This window comes from Coccinella septempunctata, chromosome 1, assembly GCF_907165205.1.
Source record: "Coccinella septempunctata chromosome 1, icCocSept1.1, whole genome shotgun sequence".
NCBI classification, from domain to species: domain Eukaryota; kingdom Metazoa; phylum Arthropoda; class Insecta; order Coleoptera; family Coccinellidae; genus Coccinella; species Coccinella septempunctata.
Window position 1 is genome coordinate 5,414,432 of NC_058189.1, and position 10,602 is coordinate 5,425,033.

The 10,602-nt window shown below is 36.0% G+C and overlaps 1 non-coding gene across 1 annotated transcript; it reads left to right on the top strand.

Annotated features, from left to right (window-relative positions):
• The first annotated feature begins 9,080 nt into the window (after window positions 1-9,080).
• On the top strand, window positions 9,081-9,152 carry Trnaa-agc. Its single transcript has one exon. It is a non-coding gene; the product is annotated as a tRNA-Ala (tRNA).
• Window positions 9,153-10,602: the final 1,450 nt, after the last annotated feature.

Here is a 10,602-nt window from a genome sequence, read left to right on the forward strand (position 1 = left end):
TTTTATTCGGAACGCCTTATAGTTGGGGAGCCCAAGAAGAAATTACTTGAGAGTGTCAGATCAATATAAGAGGAGATACCTTTGACCCTGTAAAGTGACTCTACCGAAAATTGGACCTGTAGGTATATAGTGGAAATCGTCTAGGATAGCATATCAGTGTAGTAAAAAAAACGATCATTGTACATACTTGAGCGTGTCAGATTAAGATATATGTGGTAAATTGCATGTTGGAAAGTATTCTCTTAATCTGACAATTTGAAGGTGACGAAAATGGGCGCCAAACTTGCAAAAATAAGTCACGTGTACATTTTCGAACGCGTTGGCTATTTCTTAATTTGAAGCTAATGATTCAAGAATAACGGAAAAAATATAATCTGACAGTTTCATCAAGCCGAAACAATGAAAATTGGCCATAAAGGTCACAATAATCAGCTTTTTCAATTATCTCCACTTCTGGGCTTCGAATTGTTTTCGCATCCATCATACATGTTATAGAGCATAACATTTACTACAAATTTTGTCCGAAGCAATTTTCTCTACGTTCGAACGTTTTTGAGATATATGGCGATGAATGTATATTAGACTGGGTTTCTACATTGACCTTGGACTTTCGCATGTGTGGCTAAGCTCCTCGCCCTTATCACCCACTATCTCGAATACTGTTAAGGGTATGAAAAATTGGTTCCGACAAAAGTTGTACAGAATTTTATTATCTACAACTTTCATAATGAATACAGAAACGAATGGAGGTACAGGAAGGCAGATATTTCAATAAAATGCCTTGTTATCATCTTCAAACTGTCAGTTTAAGAAAACCCCCCCTGATTAGTGTCAGATTAATGGGTCCACACGTCTGAAACACCGAGATTAACCATCTGCATGAAAATCTGACGTAACGTTTTTTTTGCATTTTCAAAAGATCGCTGTGACCTCGAGTCTCGTCCAAATTGTCAGTCTCTTGAAAAGTAGCTTCCGATTAACATATCCTCTAAAAATCTGACACGCTTGAAAAAACATTTTTTAATCATTTTCAACTCTTCCGTACGGCCAGTACCACCACGCAATCTGTCAGATTAACATGAATTTATTATCAGAGACACGTAGGGCATAATTATACAGTATCTTGATTTGACACTCTCGGGTATGTACACTTGACGATGTTTCCTTACATCTTTGAAAACCTGCAGACGCTTTCCCCACAGCTGAAAGTGCATACTTCATAGAACCCTTTTTTCTTTCTACCATATAATCTTCAAAATCCACTAGGTTTCCATGACACTCGAGTAAATCCCGATATAGCATCGTCAGCTCCCCAACTATTAGTTAGAAGTAGTACAGAGTAACTCAAATAAAAAAATAATTTTATTTGTTCCTCATTTGTAAACGTCAATTTCTAAAAACACAATATTAATCAAGAAAGTTTATTTTATCAAGTCACTAACTTGTAAAACTGACAGTTAACTTTTACAAGTTAGTAGTATTATTTACATTAGAAAATTTTGTTTTATCGTTATATATGTTGAAAATCATGGTACAATTGTTATTTCCAGTAACACAGATTTTTGATGATGACAGAGTTGATACTGATGATGATAAACCATCTGTTGACTCAGAAACTGCTGAACTCGAGGACTACAGATACTACCAAATAATTTGCTAGACATTTCGATTTTTTTGTTGACCGAATCATCGACATAACTCATCGCAATTTCGGTGCTCTTCCACCCTCCTGCACGCTTTAGTGCTAAAATATCTCCACCCGAATCTGCAACCATAGTGGCTCCAGTTCTGCGAAAAGAGTGACCGGTGTATAACTCACACACTATATGGTGAACCTTCTTGTTGTTAAATTTTTTGTTTGCCGCAACGTCACAATAACGTATTTTCCCATATCTTCTACATCATTCATGTTTAAGGAGAGAATTTCGTCACGTCGACAACATCCGTAAATCCCAAATATTGTTACAATTTTCGCCAGCAACCACTGGTCATCAGGAGCATGTAAAAGAAATTGTTCAGCCTCTTCTTTACTTAATACCTTGGCCTTTCTTGGCGTATAACGCTCATTTTTTCGTTTCAGAAACGCTATTACATTTTGAAATCTGCAAATGACAACTAAACGTCATATTTTTTAATAAATTTTTTAAGGAAAACAAACCTGCGAACAGGGGCATTTTCTTTCATTTCCAAGCAGCTTTTCAGCAAAGACCATTTTGCCCATAAAGTATTAGGGCTGAATCTAGCTGATAGTTGATTCAAGTAGACCAACAAAACATCTTCAGTTACCCCAATCACACTATTTTTGTTTTGCCACTTTGTGGAGGCTCAAGGAGGTAACTGCCTCGCCTGCGGCTCGTCAGTTATATCCTCCATTCGCCAGTAAAAACCCTCTTACCTTGCTAGTAATGTTATATACTATAAAAAGTCCCTGTACAATAATATGAATTTTTGGCTTTTACTCTGACCGAATTTTCAGTGAGCCCAAAATCAAGCATCCTGAAAATACTAATATGATTTGCAAATTTACATCAAACATTCACATCTTTTCATTTTCCTCGAAGGGAAATTATTGAGGTTCAAAACAGAACGCAACAATACTTTCCACGAAATTTCACAACAACCCCTGCTGCCGAAACAAGCCCAACATAAAATCCAGCACATAATTTCCATGTCGGAAAAATATTGTTCGCGAAATTAATCGGCGTTAAAACATGCCGCGATCATTAAAAGTCAGCCGGAGGTTGGCACGAACGCTGCTGCGAATCTCTTATGACAATCCAAAACTGTTGCTAAGAAGCAAAACCGTACCAAGCCGTTCGAATGTTTTACTTGCAATTAACATCAGAGGTGCCTAATGCCTGTATTTTATTGTTTCCTCGCCAGTCCCATTTTCTACGTAGAGCTTTTATCGTTCTGGAATATCTGGCTGAAAATGAATTAACGTTTTTGAACGCTGCTGTGGAATTGAAATACTTACTAACTATTTCATTATTCCAAAATTCCTGTATTTAACTTTTCTCACAACTATAGAAAACATCTTAAGAGAATTCTTGATTATTAATGAAAACTGATGTATTGTGGTTCGATAGAACTGTATTTCTACCCTCACTATTCACGAAGTTGAGCTGTATTCGAGCTACTCAAGTTTAATTTAAATGCGTCATTGGAATGCAAATTCATATTTATATTCGTAATCCAACTACTTCCTGATAATGTAATTGGCAATTATTATTTTAAAAACCGCACACTGAGATATTTTGTAGTTAGTATATCAAATACGTATGGCTTCAAAAATAGCTATTTATGTAACAAGTACATTTATGTACGAGTTGCATACAAAGCTTTATGTTCGACTGCAATGCAGAAATTTTTTATTTTCTGAAATGGCTTATTACTGAAAAACATTGAGTGTGCTTTTGATTTTCTTACCTTAGTAACCCAGTGACCTTGGCAACCTTAGTAAACAAAGTTGTTTACTTCCTTAATTTTGTGACAAACGTCATAATAATCCAAAAAATGGATAGTGCTGGAGAAGAAAGCGTAGAAAATTTAGCCGAAGCGCCAAAGAATCTCTCTTACCCACTAAATCTAAAAGTGCTTATAAAAATAGGTATGCGGCCTTAAACGAGTGGTATAAATCGAAGAAATTTGTAAAATCGACAGAAGACAGTATTCTGGCTTACTTCAATAGTGAACTGAAAGCTCACAAAAGTTCTTCGCTATGGAGTACATAGATGAATCGGAAAGTACTAAAATAAGTAAGAATATTAGGCCAGGAAGAAGTTGCATCAAGAGTATTGCAGATCGAAAACTGTGCTTCCACTTCGAGCTCGACTTCCTCAGGCATGCATTTTTATAATAACGAAGAATGTGGTTTTAATATTCACTACCACACTAATGCTTAGAATAGTAATTCATGATTTTATTTTAGGTCAATTCTTCTTCCTTGAATAAAGTGTTGTTGGCATCTAGTATATTTATTTGACAGAATGATAGTGACAGTTGAGTCCAATAAAGTTGTGTCCCATAAAGTAGTCAATTATGGACACTAAACGAATTCATAAATAAAGTGTTTATGATGCACTCGAACATAAACATTTTTATTTAGAGATCTTAAACGGGTGACTTCTGCAGAAAATAGCGTGCGATAACTTTCTTGAGAAAAATGGTGGTCGCTTATTCACATACATATTCATATATGTATGTATAAATTTGCAAAATTTGCCACTCTGCACATTTACTGTGAGTCACATTGTCATTGTAAAGCTTTTATTTTCATTAAGTTTCTTCGTATTTATTATATTATTCAATCTGTACATTTAATTTAAGAATAATGGATGATCAAATCCATCCACAATTTCCGTTTATGATGTCGTTCGACTTGCAATGGTGGTGATGCATATTGTCTTATTTCTTCTCCCTGATAAATAGCAAAAAAAAATTAATTTAATCCGATAAGGAATAATAGGCCTGGCTGGATTCGTTCTTCTGTATTCACATAGATAACTAAAAACGTTACTGTTCTATTTGAAATGGAGAATTTGATATTTGAAACGATATAAAATTCTACTTATTTTTTGATGCGCATATAGATGTGAGAAGAACGAGATCGGAAAAGATAAAAAAAAAGCCCGAAATTATTGGGATTTCTCCATTTTCTCCCGTTTGCCAAACGCCAATATAATATAATAATAAAATCCACGTCCATTTGACAATATTGAGAAAAGTGAGGTTGGCCACGGTATTTATGAAAATCATTTCATAAAATGTTGATCTTCTGGTCCTCTAGTAACCCATAGTCAGGTCGATATGACACATTCTCTAATGGAAGATCTCGAAAAACAGGACTCACACCTGTAGCTTGCAAAAGTTGCCTTGAAGCTCTGGATGATATGTTGTTCTGCCAGAGCAATAATTCTTCCCCTCTGGACTTCCGATAACACCAAGTACTGCTTCTTCTTCTTCCTCTTTTCTTAAGACTTAGTCTTGTTTCACGTACTGCATTATTTCTAAATGTGTTGTTCAGAATTATATAAACTATATAAACACTTTGACTATATAAATACTTCGACTTAAAGGCGAAACAGTGAAATCGAAACTGAGAGGATAAGTGAACAAACACATGTACTTTTCCATCGCTTGTAAGAAAAAAATAAACGAATATTTTAAATTGATACTAGGTTATTCCATATAAGTTTGGTTGTGTGTATGTTTGACACGATTTAAGTCTAAGAAGCAATACGTTTGCGAATTTTCGCACTCTCTTGAAAATGTATAGTCTGCAAAACGACAATAAGAACAGGCCGAAAATTTTATTTCACGCTTCTTATCCCACATTCGTTCTTCCTTAGGCGATTCTAGTAATGTCATTGTTATCACAGTTACAAATCGGAACTATTTCAGTCGAAGAATTGATTGAGTTTTTTTTTCGCGAATTGCTTCGATCGCATCCTGTATAAGAAAGTCATTTTACTTCTCAGGTCGATATCAGTAACTCAGCTATGATAGCTTTATTGGGGCCGGTCCAACCGCACAGCGTCCGGGCTAATAGCCGCCCCCGAAGACGGTGATAAATAACTGGTTTGCGGCAGAATAACTGACACTTGCTAGTTTGCGGATGACCGCCGGCTATTGCTACTAATATCCCCTGAAATACTGCCTGCTCGTAAGGCATAGACGATGCCAGAGGGGCTCAGCGGTCGGATATATTGTCCGGTGTATTTTGTTATTTATGCTTTCACGTTGTGTTTGGATAGGTCGAAAAATTATAACCAATTTTGAATGTTCTGGTCGGTCTAGAGAGGTATACGACTACGTATCTGTTGAGAGGGGAAGAAGAATTCGGAAATGGCCAAAAATAAATATTCTCAAATATTCAATCTTCATTCGCTTCGTTTCGAAACTTCCACTCCCTTTCGTTTATAAAAGAGTGGAAGATTTATTAATGACGATATATTGATATATCTTTGCGTTGTTCAACCACCTGAAGCTATTATGATAACGAGCCACTTGCAGGTCTATAGTGATATTACTACTCGTACAAATATTTTAAAGTTATATTCTTCAGGTCCAATGGAACACTTTTTTCTCTTACCATTTTTTCCGAATCTGCTCGGTTTAAAAGATACAGGCTGTTGATAAACCATAAAAAAATGTTAGGCATTTTTAGTTCTATCTCATAAACGGTTTTATCGAATGAAATGACTTTCAGGTTTTCCTGTCATATGTTTTTATATTTTATTAGTTGTTGTATAATTTACTCAGGTGTTGTGTATCTGTTCTGAAATCAACGCTTTTGTTAAAATTGATGTGAATCATTTCTAAAATATTTCTCTTTCTATAATGTTTCTCTCTGTCATATATCTTTACACTTTCGAAATCGAATTGAATGGTAAGCATTAAAGAAATGGGAGCACAGGGCAGTCTTTCTCTATTTTTCACGTCTTTGAGGTCGTTTTTATATTGTCTAGTTCTGTTCTTCAGATATTGTTTTGTTTGTCCTATATAGACCATTGAACAACCGAGACAAGGGATGCCATATATCACGTTGCAAATCTGATCTTCGTCAACTTTGTCTTTTATGTTGCTATATAGTTTATGCACGGTCTTCATATTGTAGAAAACAAACTCAGAATTTTCAGATTTTAAACTTTCTTTATTTTTTGGGAAAGTAGTGGGATGTATGGTAACTTGTGATTTTTTTTTCTTTTTCCTTTCTCTTTCTTTTCTTTTTGTTTTTTCCCTTTTTTCGTCTTTTTGTAGATTCATTCCCGGCAACGGGATACAGCAATGAGTGAATGAGTGTTGTTGTTTTAATGAATTACTTTCTTCTGTATTTTTAGACAATATTGTGCTAAAACTTTGCATGCTTGTGTTTTCGATAATGAACACTCTCCCTAAAATATTTTTTCAGACTTCCAGTTATACCGGAAAAAACCTTGTAACGACGTTTCCTCGGATATCTCGAGCGCCAGCTATTCGTTGACTCGGAATAAGAAACACAACAGGCACTAATTTCAAATCGGTCAAGTGCAAAGCGCCATACAATGTGTACTTACACATCAACTTTACATAACTAAAAAGATTTTCCTCGGAATGAAATACAAATAACCAGCCAGAACCAAGACACCCCTAACGGGCAATAGAGTCGGGGCTCAGTTTCAAAACTACGGGATTGCAAGTTGGGGAGAAACAAATCACGGTTTTCTACTCTGTTTTCTGCTTCCAACGGGTTTGCACGCCAGCCAGAAATCGTAAGTCTGGCAAAGAGAAACCCAAAAAGATAAAGAAAAATGGCGCACCATTGTTCGCCACTCTGGTTCCTGCTTCCAACGGATTTGCACTCCAGTCAAAAAATCGTACTCAGAAGTGATAGAACTGATTGGGGTAGGGAAAAAAGCACACTTGTTCGCCACAATAGTTTCTGTTTCCAACGGGTTTGAACTCCAGCCAGAAAATCGTACGCATAGAAATAGAACTAGGTAGGATAATGTGTTGGTTGAAACTGAGGTTAGATATCAAGTAAAAGTACTTACTACTCACATTGAATATGTTCGATACCGTCTGATATATTGTAGATTTCTGAATATCAGGCTATATTAGAATGAACGGTCCCCAATTCTGAATACTCTGATACTCCTGATACTCTGTCTTCTCTCTTTTTAATCACTATCTGATCATTTTCATGATCCACAGCATATTTATTCATGAAAGAAAAAATTATCTGTGCAGACACTTGTTACATTGAATAACCTAACCAAATTGTCTTATTCGAGAAAAAATCTTTACTCCAATTTGACAGCACCATCCAATGAAGTTCGATATACGAAAATGAAATGTATTCGTCTTCTTCAAAGTTGGGTATTTTTTTCAATTGAAAGGTTGATTCAACATTTTTGTTCGATTAAAATTAGTTCGAAACTGCCTTTAAATTTCATTCGGAAAACTTTCCTGTCAAGTTTTTTCTTTTGATATTTTTGTATCATATTAGTAGGTGTATTATTATTATTCATTATTATTTGGGTCGTTGTGGCTCGATTAGCCTTTCGAAAACTGCGACCATGTGATATTAGTAGGTGTATTTCGTACGAAATTTATACTTGTTTGTGCCTCTTAGAATTTCACCTTATAAAATGAATATTTCACTCGAACTGATAAAATATCTTTTCTGCCTCAACATCGAAACGAAAAATAAATACCCAAGACAAATCGCTTCATAAAACCGGTCAAGCTTCGCAACAACAGGAAATAAATCGAACCCAAAATTCGGGACTTAGTTTTTGACATCGCTGCAATTTATTAGGGTCATCTGCAATTGTTGCAACTTTTCATCAGCATGTAGAAGGATGGGAAAGAATGAGAACAAGTTTCAATATCGCACAATGCGCCATTATTCACGGGAAAACAGCGAGGAAGAATTATGGGCAGGGAGACGTAACCGTGAAAACTCCACACGTGCCGTATTGGAAGTTGCCGGCCGGATTTGGAGGAACGCCGACTGGATAACTTCGGAAAACGTTTGACACATGTTGCAGCAGGCGCCCGGCCGCCTTCCTACATCCATCATTTCGATAATATTTATTGCGCTTATCTTTTCTAATTATCAGCAAGTCACGTCTCGTGCTTTCACTTCTAAATGGAGAGCAAATGGTAATTCGCCCACATTCTGGCGATATAAATCAGAAAAAACTGACGCGATTCCCGAGATCCGTGCGAAAATGTACGTTTTGCATAATTGTAACTCTTGTTCGGGCGTTGGAAACGACACCAGCGGCTGATTAACGGAATTAAAAGTTTTAATTTACTTCGGAGGTCTTATAATGAAGAAGGGTGTTTTTGAATTTTGGCTGTACCCGATAAATCTTGTTACTGGAAATGGAACTAGATCTATTGATAAGTAGACTCACATTTGCGTCATGAATGGATTTCTAAACAGGGCAGCTTTCCTACTTGATGAAAATTTTCGTCGTTGACGAATTTTCCTGTAAAATTCCACATACTGCAGCAAGCTAGAACACATTTATATCTTAGTTCCCTCAGAACAGAGTCTTGAAAGAAATTGCTGAAGGAATCTTCACGTTTCCTTCGGTGGCTCAATGGCAGAGCGCCTGACCAGCAATCAGGGGTCGTAGGTTCGAGTCCTGCTCGAGGAGGTACTCCATGCCCTCGAAAATGTTCAGCTTAAATTATTACATTTCAATATAGACCGACTGTCTTTTAATCTCAAGAAATTAAGTAGAAGCCTGTGATTTTGATATACTGAATTTTATTAGCCTCAGCCAAATTTTCAGAAAACCTTGAGTAGTTTATAACACGAGACTTTCTCGCCATCCGTCAGGACGTAAAGGGGGAAAGACTACCAGAATATGGGGTGTTGCCGGAACACTTGAACGGTAAGTAAAAGTTACGGATATTTCAATAGTTTCCACTTTCGTAGAAAAGATTGCAGCATTTAACGAACGTCTTTTTTCAATTTCACCAGGATACGAATTGTAGCCACTGGCGAGACATTTCGGGAAATTTCTTCATGTGGAAATTCATAGCAGAGATAATTGCATCTCGGAAAGTTAATAACATGAATGAATATTTGTTCTTCAATGAAAAAAAACGTAAGATATTCATTTTCTCTTTTTGAACTGACCACTACTATAACGGAGTAGAAGATTTAAAGTGTTCATAATGAAAAGTTCCAGGGGTACATTTCGGGAAATAGTTTTTTCTATATTTTGACCTCTGTAATTACTTTCTGCAGTATGGGAAGAGTCCGAGGGACTTGCTCAGGTAGGAGACTTGAACCACCTCAAATATTTCAATTCAAATTTCGCGCTACCGGCATCGTAAATAGCTTGCGTAACAAGGAACAACTAGTGGCGGTTCCATTTTGGCCGCTATCAGAATAGTTCGGGAGTGAGAGGGTTGTACGTGATTTTGTTGTTAGGAAGTAAGAAATTGAATAATTTTTGTTCGTTACACTATCTAAAAGGTTTAATAGGTACGTGGTGTTATTAATTTTTATTTACTTCATTGATTAATATTGTTTTACAAAAGATGAGCTTTTTCAATAATAGTTGTAAAAAATTCAAGAAAACATCTGTTGAATAGACTGAAAGGGAGTGAGGGAGACTTGACCCATGCTATGTTTGGGACACATAATCAGTGGTCCAAGTTTCCCGCACTGAGCTTAGATAATAGTTTGCTTCAATAAAAGATGATTGAATAATAGAAATGAATGAAAAAATATACAAAGGTTCAAAAAAGTAAAAAACATCTCGGAGATAAGGGAGAGTCACCCTGAAATAGAAAATATGTATTTCATACGCTGATAGATCTGATGATGTAAACCTTGATATAGACAATTTTGGTTATTAGAAATTGTTTTCTTTCAATGTTTTTCCTGATAAAAAACTTATGGTGAAGTCTCTCTCGCCCCCTGTTCAACTCTCTCATGGGTTAGGGATATATAAGCCAATTTTCGGTTTCTAAAAAAGAATGACTGTACTCAAATTGTTCATCTCACCATCACTCTTCTATTTTCTATCGTTACCTATTTTGGGCATGATTTTTTCACGCAAAAAAATGAGTTGCTACCATTTATAGATACAA